Genomic DNA, 12,157 nt, shown 5'->3' with positions numbered 1-12,157 from the left:
TCGCAGTTTTGAATGGAAATATACTAGGCCATGACAGCTCGCATTTTGATTGACTGACCCCAATACTGCCCATTCAGATCACATGGTTAGCTACAGTATGTATGCATCAGATGTATCAGACCTTACAAGGAGATTTCTTGTTACAGTTCTGTGCCCATTGGCTGTGGGAATCATGGTGGACTGTGCTACGTATAATACTTCTATTGTCATGTGTCATATGGGTGGTCCTGTGGTTTGAGTCTATAAAGTATACCAAACACAATAAATCTTTGGACATTCTAGCTTCTATGCTGACTGTCACCGTGTTGCACGTTAAATTGTATTTGTTGTGGCTAATAAATGTACCATATTCTGAGCTGACAAATTCTGTGGTTGTGTCTGTCTTTCCTATCATTAATTATCCCTTGTATTTCAGACTTGCTTCCACATGTGTTTGACATGTCCTGATAGTGAATTACAGCCATTTCCCTTTTTCGCTATTGCAAGGCTACCTGTTCTCCATAGGCTACAATGGGCAGTTAGGTTATTACATTCTTATAATCCTAACTGACTCAGAGAACATGGTAGAAATTCGAGTCTAGTATGCCTGGACTCAGAATGATAAAATACATATTTTAGTGAAGTTGATTTTAACACTTTGTGTTTCAAAATGCAATTTTTAGAAAGTATGTATTTTATTGTCTAACCTTTCAAACCTGCCTCTGCTAGGTTGTGTATTCCTTGTCTGGAGTTTGTGAGTGAAAGGGCTGGGGGATTCCAAAGACACGATGAGTCAGCCCAGTGGTGAATAGAGAGATATGCATCTAGTTGGGAGGGTGAAGTTGCACCTGAACCTTGAATATGGCTGTGCCTGTCTTCCACAATGCTAGCTCCACCTCCTAGGGTGTGGCTGATGTCTCTGTCCTGCACACTGAAAGAAGAGAAGGAATCCTGTCATCAAAGTGCTCTAGGGCTATACTTGCCTTCCACAATGCTGGCTCCACCTCCTGTGGGGCATCTGATGTTTCTGCCCTGCACTGTAAAAGGAAAGGAGAAGTCTAGTAAACAGAGTGCTTCAGAACTGGTTTGGACTGGGCAAAGGCCCCTCTGCCCTCAGAGTACAAAGGATTTTGGGGTATACATATTGGGACCCTGATCCCAAGAAATCAGATCACTTTTGGACTACAAGAAGAAACCTCTGCTGAGGAGAGGAACCTGAAGAAACTGAGGAGAGACTATTCCTAAGCTGAAGTGCTGCTTAGGGAATTGGCCTGCAGTGGTTGCCTTACTGCCAAAGAGAGGAGAAAGAACTTCATATACTTTGCTTCCAACTTGTGAAGGACCTCCAAGGGCTTGGAAAAGAGCCTGCCTCCTGCTGAAGTCTCAGGGACAACAGACTTCACCACCCAGCTCCCCAGAATTATTTGGAAGTGCCTGCTGTTGTTTTGGGCCTTCTGAGTGACTGCTTGTTGAAAGGAGCTGGAAGCGCGACTCATCAAAGAAGAAGAGTGTCGCTGTCGCTGCTGCTGCTGTCGCATCGTGAATGTAGGCGCTATAGCTGTCGTATTGCACCACCTCGAGAAAACTGCCTCACATCCCCCGGAGAAGCGTGCCGTCGGAGCTGATGCCGTTGAAGCTGTTGCCATCGCATCGCGGAACAAGGGTGTCACCACTGCAGCTGACGCATCGAACCGAGACTTCCCGCATCCCCATAGAAGCGCGCTGCCGTCAGAGCTGCTGCCTTCGCATCTTAAATGTCGGCACTGTAGTTGTCGCATCTTGCGGAAGCTTCTCGCATCCTCGAAGAAACGTGCTGCATCTGGAAGATCTTCATGTCTTTATTTCTTTGCACCGGAACTTTGCCGCATTCCCATCGCTGCAACATTGCTTGATGTGGAAGCGCAACGCATCATAAGGTACATTGACGCAAAGCAAAGTGTTGCATCTTAAGAACTGAACTGAACTAAACTAAAACTACCATCTCAAGTAACAGTATTGTGCAGTTTTTTCGTTTAGGGTCTTGTGGTAAATCTATATAAAGTATTCTTATTTTTTATATAAAACCTTTTGTGGTGTCCATCTGTAGTGTTGTCACTGGGTTACTGTATGGGGTCACAAATGCTTTACACACTGTCTCTGAGATAAGCCTGTCTGCTCGTGCCAAGCTTCCAAGGAGGTGAGCAGGGGTTATTTTAGGAGTTTAATCCCCTCATCCTGACTAGAGGCAAGGGTCCCTATTTGTCACAAGTACCTACCTGTGCCAACCAGAGACCCCCAAATCTAACATACCCTGAAACCGGTCCCATGATGCTTGTTTGCTGTAACTCTTTTCACCCTAAATGGGATTGGTGTGCCCAGACGTGGGTTCCTTGCTCACTGTGCCACTGGATTCAAGCTAGCCTGGCTGAAGAAGGGTGACATACCCTGAAACCGGTCCCAGTATGCTTGTTTCCGGTCCAGGGAGGACCTGGCCTGGCAGTTTGGTCTGGACTGTTCCCATGGGGCACAGGGTCAAGACTGATTTTCATATGGCTGGGTCCAAACTGGGGTGGCATGGTGGGCAAAAGAAAGATGGATCTAACCCAGATCTGTTGACTGGAGAAGAATGTTTGCGTTGTCAGCATTCCATCCATCATTTGTTTGCTGTAACACAAAATAATAGCAGGTCGGTTAGCTCCCCTAGCACTTCATTTGGTTTATGCTGATCAAAATGACTTTGTAACAGTTCGCAGCACATCCCTACATTTACGCTGCTTCTTCCGTGTAGCTAAGTACTCCGTAGAATGTTGGCCACACTCTGGTTGCCTAGTGTTAGACCTGGAGAAAGAGTTCAACATGTTAATATGGGCGTTCTTGTTTGAAAATCTCTCCCATTATGGACTGGGCACCCACCTCCTTAGCATCATCAAATTCCTTTACACTATACCCACTGCTAAAGTCAAGACAGGCCCCTACATCTCCGACCCGATTCTCATCAGTCCTGGCACCAGGCAGGGATGTCCATTGTCCCCGTTTCTGTTTCCTTTAGCCACAGAGCTGCTGGCTGAAACCCTTTGACAGTGGGGGAGTGAAGAATGGGGAATCCTACTGGGGGATGGAAAACATGCAGTATCCCATATGCAGATGACTTAGTTCTATACATACGAGATATTAGGGGAGCCTGCAGCAACCTAGCAAAGACGCTATCTGACTTTGCCTCCCAATCTGGCCTGTGAGAAAAGTGACAAAGTCATGATTATGCCTATTTGCTCCATCAGCCACTGATTGAGTCTTAGTGGTCAATTGCATTGTTGTGCAATGGCAGCCATCTGTGTTCCACTACCTAGGTGTCAGGATCTATCATCACCCAGGGGATCTGTTGGTGGGGAACCTAATGTGGGTGATCCGCGTAATTAAGTCACAAATGTCTTTTTGGTGCACACTCCCTATGACAGTCATGGGTTGCATCACACACTTTAAGATGGTGATCCTTCCAAGGCTCTTTTATTACTTCACTAACTTGCCACTCTACATCGACCCACGTTTTTTCACTCATTCGAGTGCCCCATATGAGAATTCATTTGGTACAGCATGCAATGTAGGGTTACAAGACCAGGGGGGACTTGCAGTGCCCAATATGGAGCATTACTATTTGGGATCGCAACTCCAATAGATAGCCAGGTGTTATTGTGGAATAAACTTCACAGATACAGCCACACAGCAGTCAGGAGGCACGCACATGTCAATATTAAGCTTATTTCATCCTGGATGTAGGGTTGCAATCCCTACCCAGTTGATGCTGGGGGTGGCCCATAGATGCTTCCATTGCAGTTTACACCTCATGAGAAACGTGATCCCATTTGCGGCTTCCTAATCTATATAGGACACGCCGAAAGATCAGCATACCACTACTGGACCAGAGCTTACCGGATGGGAAGAGTCAGGAATACAGACCTTAAGAGACTTGTACTGTGATGGGCAATTGACACCCTTTGACGTCCGAGCTGATGACGATGGCCTACCATGGGGCTAATTCCTATTACATACCACCCTGACCTCTGTGCTAAAAGCCCTATGGGTGGGCATAACATAAGAACCCATAACACACCTTACCATCCAATATATACACGTGGTAAGCTCAGGAAGGCATCTTACAACAATGACAATGCGCAGACTGGAAGTGAACAGCCATCCTAGAAGGGCCAACACACATCCCCAGAAATATTTGATTTCACCTCATACAATATTTCATAATACATAGGGCATACCTGACACCAGACAAAATAAATAAAAACTTCAAACGCACTGATGCTCGCTGCCCCAGATGTAACTTAGTAGACGCAGATTTGTTGCACATGCTGTGGAACTGCGTGGCGCCCACATCTTACTCAGAGGAGGTAGTCCATATGTTTGTTGGGCTGCACTGGTCCCATGATAGAAAACACATGGGAGGTTTACCTTCTGGGTGTCTACCACAGGTTCCACAGGTACAAAGTAACATCCAGATTATAGACTTGGGGCAGCTTGCAGCTAAATTACTGATTAATAAGTGCTGGAAAGTTCTGGAAGCTCCACCCAAGATAGCTTGGTTTCTCTCGTTAACAACCTTGGTGCAAGCAGAGAGTGTTGCTCTGCACCGTGAAGACACATTGGGGCTACATAAGCTACCAATGGCGGTTGCATGGGATACAGTTCTCCTGGACTTCTGTACTGCCCGGCAGGAAAATGTAGAATCTCAAGTGCGTGTCACGAACACTGCAGAGATGCAGACTGTGATGAGTAGCAAGGTGTAACAGGAACACATACAAGTCTCAATGGGTAAGAGGCATTATGCTATAAATTATTTTACTCAACACAAAATCCAGAACATACAATGCTAGACTAGAAAGGAGAAGCCTATACCTGATCGGCTATGTGGGCAGATTACAAATGCTGGGAACTGATAGCGAAGTTGGGCAATAGTTAATATTGCTTATACCCTACTCCTACTTTACTCTTTCCCTGTGCTGTTTCCTCCCCTTACCCATCTTCCCTTAATTGCACCCCACATGCTGTGTGCCAACACATGAATTGCGTCACTGTAGGCAAGGTATCATCTTCATTAGATACACTGCTTAAAAATTGACTCCATGGCACACATTTAAGCCAGTTATTGGCAAGGATTGAGATATGTATTAACAATCAAATGCATCTCATGTTCAAGATGCCTATTTGACCTGATTATATTTTGTTGTCTTTCCACTAATACATGCTTATGTCATTAAATCAAATCAAATAAATACATTAAAAAAATATTATATATCTCTACTTGACTAGCCAAAATCCATCTACTTTTTACCTTCAAAATAGTAACTTTATTTGCAACTTTGGCTGAGATTGGAGTGGTCAGCCCACCAATCAGGCGACCTAGACTCTGCTCTTTTGTATATTCTGACAGCAGTACAAACCCATCTACTGGTTCAGGCTCTTCGCACAGTCATGTCTCCTGCAAACACATGGGGCCTAATTATAATGTCAGTCAAAACGCAACCGACTGCTGGTCTACCACAGGTTCCACAGGTACAAAGTAACATCCAGATTATAGACTTGGGGCAGCTTGCAGCTAAATTACTGATTAATAAGTGCTGGAAAGTTCTGGAAGCTCCACCCAAGATAGCTTGGTTTCTCTCGTTAACAACCTTGGTGCAAGCAGAGAGTGTTGCTCTGCACCGTGAAGACACATTGGGGCTACATAAGCTACCAATGGCGGTTGCATGGGATACAGTTCTCCTGGACTTCTGTACTGCCCGGCAGGAAAATGTAGAATCTCAAGTGCGTGTCACGAACACTGCAGAGATGCAGACTGTGATGAGTAGCAAGGTGTAACAGGAACACATACAAGTCTCAATGGGTAAGAGGCATTATGCTATAAATTATTTTACTCAACACAAAATCCAGAACATACAATGCTAGACTAGAAAGGAGAAGCCTATACCTGATCGGCTATGTGGGCAGATTACAAATGCTGGGAACTGATAGCGAAGTTGGGCAATAGTTAATATTGCTTATACCCTACTCCTACTTTACTCTTTCCCTGTGCTGTTTCCTCCCCTTACCCATCTTCCCTTAATTGCACCCCACATGCTGTGTGCCAACACATGAATTGCGTCACTGTAGGCAAGGTATCATCTTCATTAGATACACTGCTTAAAAATTGACTCCATGGCACACATTTAAGCCAGTTATTGGCAAGGATTGAGATATGTATTAACAATCAAATGCATCTCATGTTCAAGATGCCTATTTGACCTGATTATATTTTGTTGTCTTTCCACTAATACATGCTTATGTCATTAAATCAAATCAAATAAATACATTAAAAAAATATTATATATCTCTACTTGACTAGCCAAAATCCATCTACTTTTTACCTTCAAAATAGTAACTTTATTTGCAACTTTGGTTGAGATTGGAGTGGTCAGCCCACCAATCAGGCGACCTAGACTCTGCTCTTTTGTATATTCTGACAGCAGTACAAACCCATCTACTGGTTCAGGCTCTTCGCACAGTCATGTCTCCTGCAAACACATGGGGCCTAATTATAATGTCAGTCAAAACGCAACCGACTGCTGGTCCACCCACATTGTAGGTTTTAGATTCCGACCGCTGTATTACACTGATGGCGGTCGGACTTAAATCCAGCTGCGGGACCCGACTCAGTTCTGATGGGCTCAAGGAGGGGCCAGTCGAAAAGGCCTCATTAGCCCTTAAGGACAGTGTTTCCTCCTTCTGGGTTATGATGGCACTTTCTGACAGCAGTTCCATGTTGGCCTTTCTGGCATGGAATTGCTGTCGGAAAGTGCCTTTGGGGGGCCCTAGCAGGGAACTCTTGCCCACTGGCCCTCCACTTGTGGCCCTGTTGGGCCCCTAAGTTGCCCACCTTCACATTCTTGCACCATGTGACAGGCACCATAAGCTGCCTGCAACACGATGAAGGGATATTTCAAAACTTACATTTTTCAATGGGAGCTTGTCCTGCGGGCGGTTTTAGCCTGCCGCTGAAGCTTCCATTGAAAAATGGAAGTATACGATGTGCGGTTGCACCCTAATTGTGGTGTCGGAACCGCTAACCTGAGGTTGGTCGGTTCCACATCTGTAGTGATGTCGGTCAGAGTCAACTTCGACCAACTACGTAATCAGGTCAAAATCTCTTATATTGCCGGGATTTCTTTAAAAATGTCTTGATTTAACATTTTCCTATTCCCACCTATGTTCCAGGATTGGACTATCAGGCTGTGTGAAGTGCCTAACACCGAATCCAAATCACTCGGCCCTTATCTCACAATAGCTTCTAAACTTGAGAAAGAGTCTAATATCCCCTAGTTAGCTGCTTTGGATTGTCTCTTGGAACAGTCACCTGCAGACCTCCTTCCTTTACATTTGCCACAATTTCTGCCACTATATTTTTTCAGCAGGCCAATATGACTTGGTTTAAACTTAGCCCTGCATGATTAGTCAAGGGAAATGTTTGAGCCTTATACCTTTCCTTAAAACCTCTTCCTCCGCTTTCATCAATGCCGATTTCAGAATTTCTGAATAAAACTGCACCGTAGTCACCTCTCTTCCATTCTTGTTTACTAAAAATCCTACTTGCTTTACGTCCACAGATGTTATTTTGGGCAGTTAGCAAGCACTTACAGTAGATGGAAGCGGATCAGTGAGTTAAGTTCCCCTGCTCTTTTCCTCCCATTACAACCTTGCTGCTGTTCTAAGAAGACCCACAGGTTGTCGCTACAATTTGTGCCTACTTTAGCCAGTCTCTCCTTTTTTAACCTTCGCTCACTTTCATCTTTACTATATAGTGTTGGTGGCCTTCTCTTTCTATAGTGATTCAAATTGACTTCCCTCCCTGATTTCCCCCTAACCTCCTCTGCATCCGGCTTCCTCTTCCCCTTTTCTCTAGTGGAGGGCAGCCTTGCCCTTTCACAGGGAATCTTCCTGAACTGCACTACATTTCATTTTGACAGATTTTTCTCCCTGTTTTATCATCCTTATCATACCTGAGAACAAGATGGCTGCCGGGTGAGGAGCTCTGGCCTGGAGCTCCTCGTACTGGCGATTGTCTTTTTGCATTAGTCCTGGGAATTTTGCCATCCTTCTACCACCTACACCTCTTGGGATTTATGGACTACTTCCGGCATTTCCTCCAATCCCTGAAGGATTTTTTTTGTCCTGCTACTTCAAACTCCAACTTTCCTGATGGACGCTAGTGGAGCCAATTTCATCATGGCTGTGGCTTCAGTTGAGCTGCCTTCGCAGCTGAGAGGAAATAAGCTGGCAGATCACCCCTCCGGCTGTCACCTACCTTCCGGGTTTGACCTTGGTTGCTTGGCCCCCGGCTACGCCGTCCGGAACTGCTGCTGGGACACAAAAGTCTTGTTACACAGACAAAGAAGCAATAAGAATACAGCGACACTGTCGCCCTGTGCCCTCGAGCTTGTCTTCCTTTTGGGAGTGAGCACGCCCTCCTGACCCCGTGGCTGCTTCTTCTTCCAGGGATGCAGTCTGGGTGCTCGAGCCAATCTCCCCTGACAATACATAATGTTGGGTCATTATACTGCTACCAGAGTGTTTTCTTTTCTCTTGCCGGCTCGAGGGAGCTCGGCGATTCCCAGCCTTCCTTTCCTCCTGTTCCTGTGGCTGCCTCCCTCATTTGGTTACTGTGGGTTTGTGGGACCGCCATTTTATACTGAGGATTCAGAAAAGGGGGTGGTGATGAACAGAGTGTCTGAATTAAGCAGACCACTCTTACCCAGTCCAAAGATCAGGGCTTGATCCATCACCGTTATTTAGCTCACAGCACCATCCCAGCTCAGAACCTGGCTACATGCAAATTAGTCTGTCCCTGGCCCAGTGCATCATGGGAACAGGGCAGACCAGACTACTCCCAGGAGTCAGAAAAAATGGCCTGGTTGGAAAGGAGGTCACACCTCCATCCCTGACGGATGGCTAGTGAAGTGGTACATCAAGGTGGTGAGCTTCAAAGCTTTCACTGCCTCTGATATGCATCAAGACTGCCTCCTAGAGAAGGACCCAGCCATCCCACTGTCCCAGGCACATTTGAGCCGAGGCAGGCAGGAAAATGAAGTAGTCATGAGGTGTACACCGCCAGAAGGCTAGCTACATCCCTAGGGTGGCCACCGATTCTGTACACCCAAGGAATGTTTCTGCCAGTTCACAAAGTGGCAGAATAGTGGATTCTGGGTATAAAAGACACTGGAGCTCGTAGCCCATTTGTCACTTACACCCACACACCTAACACCCCTAAATCTAGGATGTAAGAGGCACCCCTGGCACCAGAACCTCAGTTCTGATTTGAATTGCACATAGTACAAAGAGACCTGAGTCTGCGACAGAAGGAACTGCACAAAACAAAGTTGTGATACTCTGCACCTGGTGCAGCCATCTTGAGACTGCACAACTGCCACTCTCCTGGACCAAAGGCCAGTTACCCCAGACAGTGGAACCCCTTTGAAAGTCAAAGGCAACGCCAGAATACCTTGGACTAGTGGCACTTGTCCCCTGCAGTCTGCATGTAAAAATAACCTCCCAGAACTGAATAATCGCTGACCATCGGGCCCTCTGAGGGCTCACTCAAAAGAAGATGGTCCAGTGCATTATGGGAAATGCAGGCCTGGCCTTCAGCAAGTTTCAAGCAGATACATTTTTCTCTTGGGCCTCCGAACATTGAAAAATCAATGACCTTACCGCTACCAATGCTTGTTGGTGGCCAGTCCGCTAACCATCACCTTTACTTGATGCTGCAGCACAAAGGGAATCTGCAGCACCTTCAACTGACTACAGCATAAGTCCAGTTGTTAGCTTTTTGCACCAGTTTCCTCGCTAGCACATTCTAAACAGTAAAACCAGCTCCCCTGCATCTCCCACTTCAGAAATAACGACAGCCAAGACAAATGTGCACCCTGGCCTCTCGAGCCAGGTAAAATCGAACTGACTATTGAGGCTTGTTCCTGGGACCCACATCACCGTAATCTCCAGTAGATTCCACGCAACTCGACCTGCAGATGACCGATTGTCATTAGTGCTTTTTACCATTGACTGTGGCACTATTGCTTTGCAGTATTGATTTGCACTGATTTATTTTTCTTTCTAAAATCCATAGCTCTAGTTATTCTTATCTGATTGATTTTGTATTGTGTCTAAATTTATATAAGCATCTGCTTTATTTTTTTCAATTGGCCGTCGATTTCTTTCGAGTCGTGTCAGTTACTTTGAAATGCTTAACTCATGTTCTTCTAGTAAAGCCTGACTGCTCTTTTCCACACTACCAGGACTGAGCTGAGTATTTATTATTGGGAATCCAAGGACCATCTTTGGGCCTATTGTGAGAGGATTACATAGTAAATCCTAACCAGGATCAATGCACAATACTCCACTTTCCTACACTCACACATACAAGGATTACTGGACAGGCAGGAGGACATCTGAAGTCAAATGAGTTCCAAAATAAACAATGTGTGGCGGCTCACACAGGTTAACAGTGTGGGACAGTGAGGCGGGACAGGGTGGGGATGGTGGTGGAGTTTGACATACAACGGGAAAGATGAAAGTAAAGAAATAAATTAATAAAAGCACTTACCTTGCGCTCGCTGCATCCCTGTCGCTCCTCCTCACTGCCACACAACATTCACCTGTGTGAGCCGCCACAGTGTCTAGAACATAATAATGGAATGAATTATGCTACTTGAATACCGTAGCAAGATTATTGTATCATATACATCTTGTGTACTATATATAGTTTGTACAATATTATCCCACTGGGGTTAATATGAGAAACTATATACCCAAAAGAGGATGATACAGGTGTAAACTGTTTTAGGTGATATTTTTATCCATGATATTCAGACAAAAAACAAGAAAAAAAATGGGTATGCAGCTCACCTGTTCCTGGTGGCGCAGATGGAAAGACTAAAATAAAACTATCCTGCTGAAGGTTGGCAATAAGATAAAACGCAATGGTGTATTCCGCTGCAATAAAAAATGACCAAACTAGAAGACTTGAAAACCAGTCAAAATGGATCATTACAGTCACTTGAGAAGAGTCCACAATAAGGTGGATGATGTTTCCTAAGACCTGCATCATCAAGTACAATGTATTAACCAACACAGTGCTTTCACAAAATTCTTAAGAACTTCGTAATTTACTCTTCAGGAAGTGCTGAAGCACCGGTCACTTAAAGGCTTTAAACGGCTTATAAATAAGGATAACGATGATGACAAATAAGTAGTGCACATCTCTGGGATGGGGGGATGGGAGGTGGAAGGACATGATTTGTAGATGTGAGTTTTGTCAATGTAATTTAGACTCCAAAAGATGCACTGGGGATAGAGCAAAAATAACTAGCTACCACAAAAAAGCATGTATGTTCCACTGGTCTTGGACTGCTCATTGAGAAGATGGTAAATCAGCAACGATTGTTAAAGAAAAAACAAGAGTCTGAATGACATTGAGAATCCCACGAGAGAAAAGCTGCTATTCGCTTACAGCACGGGCAATTCACCCCTCCCCCCCATATGCATTGTTAAAAGTGAAGAAACGTTGATTCCTATACCGCTACAAAGTGTTACTCAAAGCTAAACAGAAGTTTTGAGGTTTCTTGAGATGTATGCCATTGTTTAAGCTTTTGTTATAATTTCTATTGTTCTGGTTACCTTGTCAGTCATGAAATAGAAGGGTGTTGAAGGGAAATTAAATCCAGAAAAAATTTCAGTTGAAAGATATAACAGTACGGTTTGTTAGAAATGGAAATTAACTTAGAGTAATAAACAAGGGAGGTGACCTTGTAACTACAGCACTCAAATGTAATTCTGCAAGTTTATGCAGCCCAGGCATCAACCTGGCTTGCAAAAACGCATTTATATATAAAAACAAAAAAAATGTGTCAGCACTTTTTAAATAAAGAGATCCCCATTAAAAGTCATGAATACTTTCAACAATACCATAATGCGAAAATAATTCAAAAATAGCATTCCTCGTAGTATATCACTCACATTTTTTGAAATTGTGATAATGTAGATGTATGCACTGATCTACTGTTCAATTTGCTTTTGAATATTCACTGTGGCTCTAAGAATATAATCTAAAGTACAAAACTGTTAGACCCAGTGGTTTACGGCTGGTTGCCATGCACCATGCATC

Source organism: Lissotriton vulgaris, chromosome 5, assembly GCF_964263255.1.
Source record: "Lissotriton vulgaris chromosome 5, aLisVul1.2, whole genome shotgun sequence".
NCBI lineage: Eukaryota > Metazoa > Chordata > Amphibia > Caudata > Salamandridae > Lissotriton > Lissotriton vulgaris.
Note: the sequence above shows the minus strand (reverse complement) of the source record.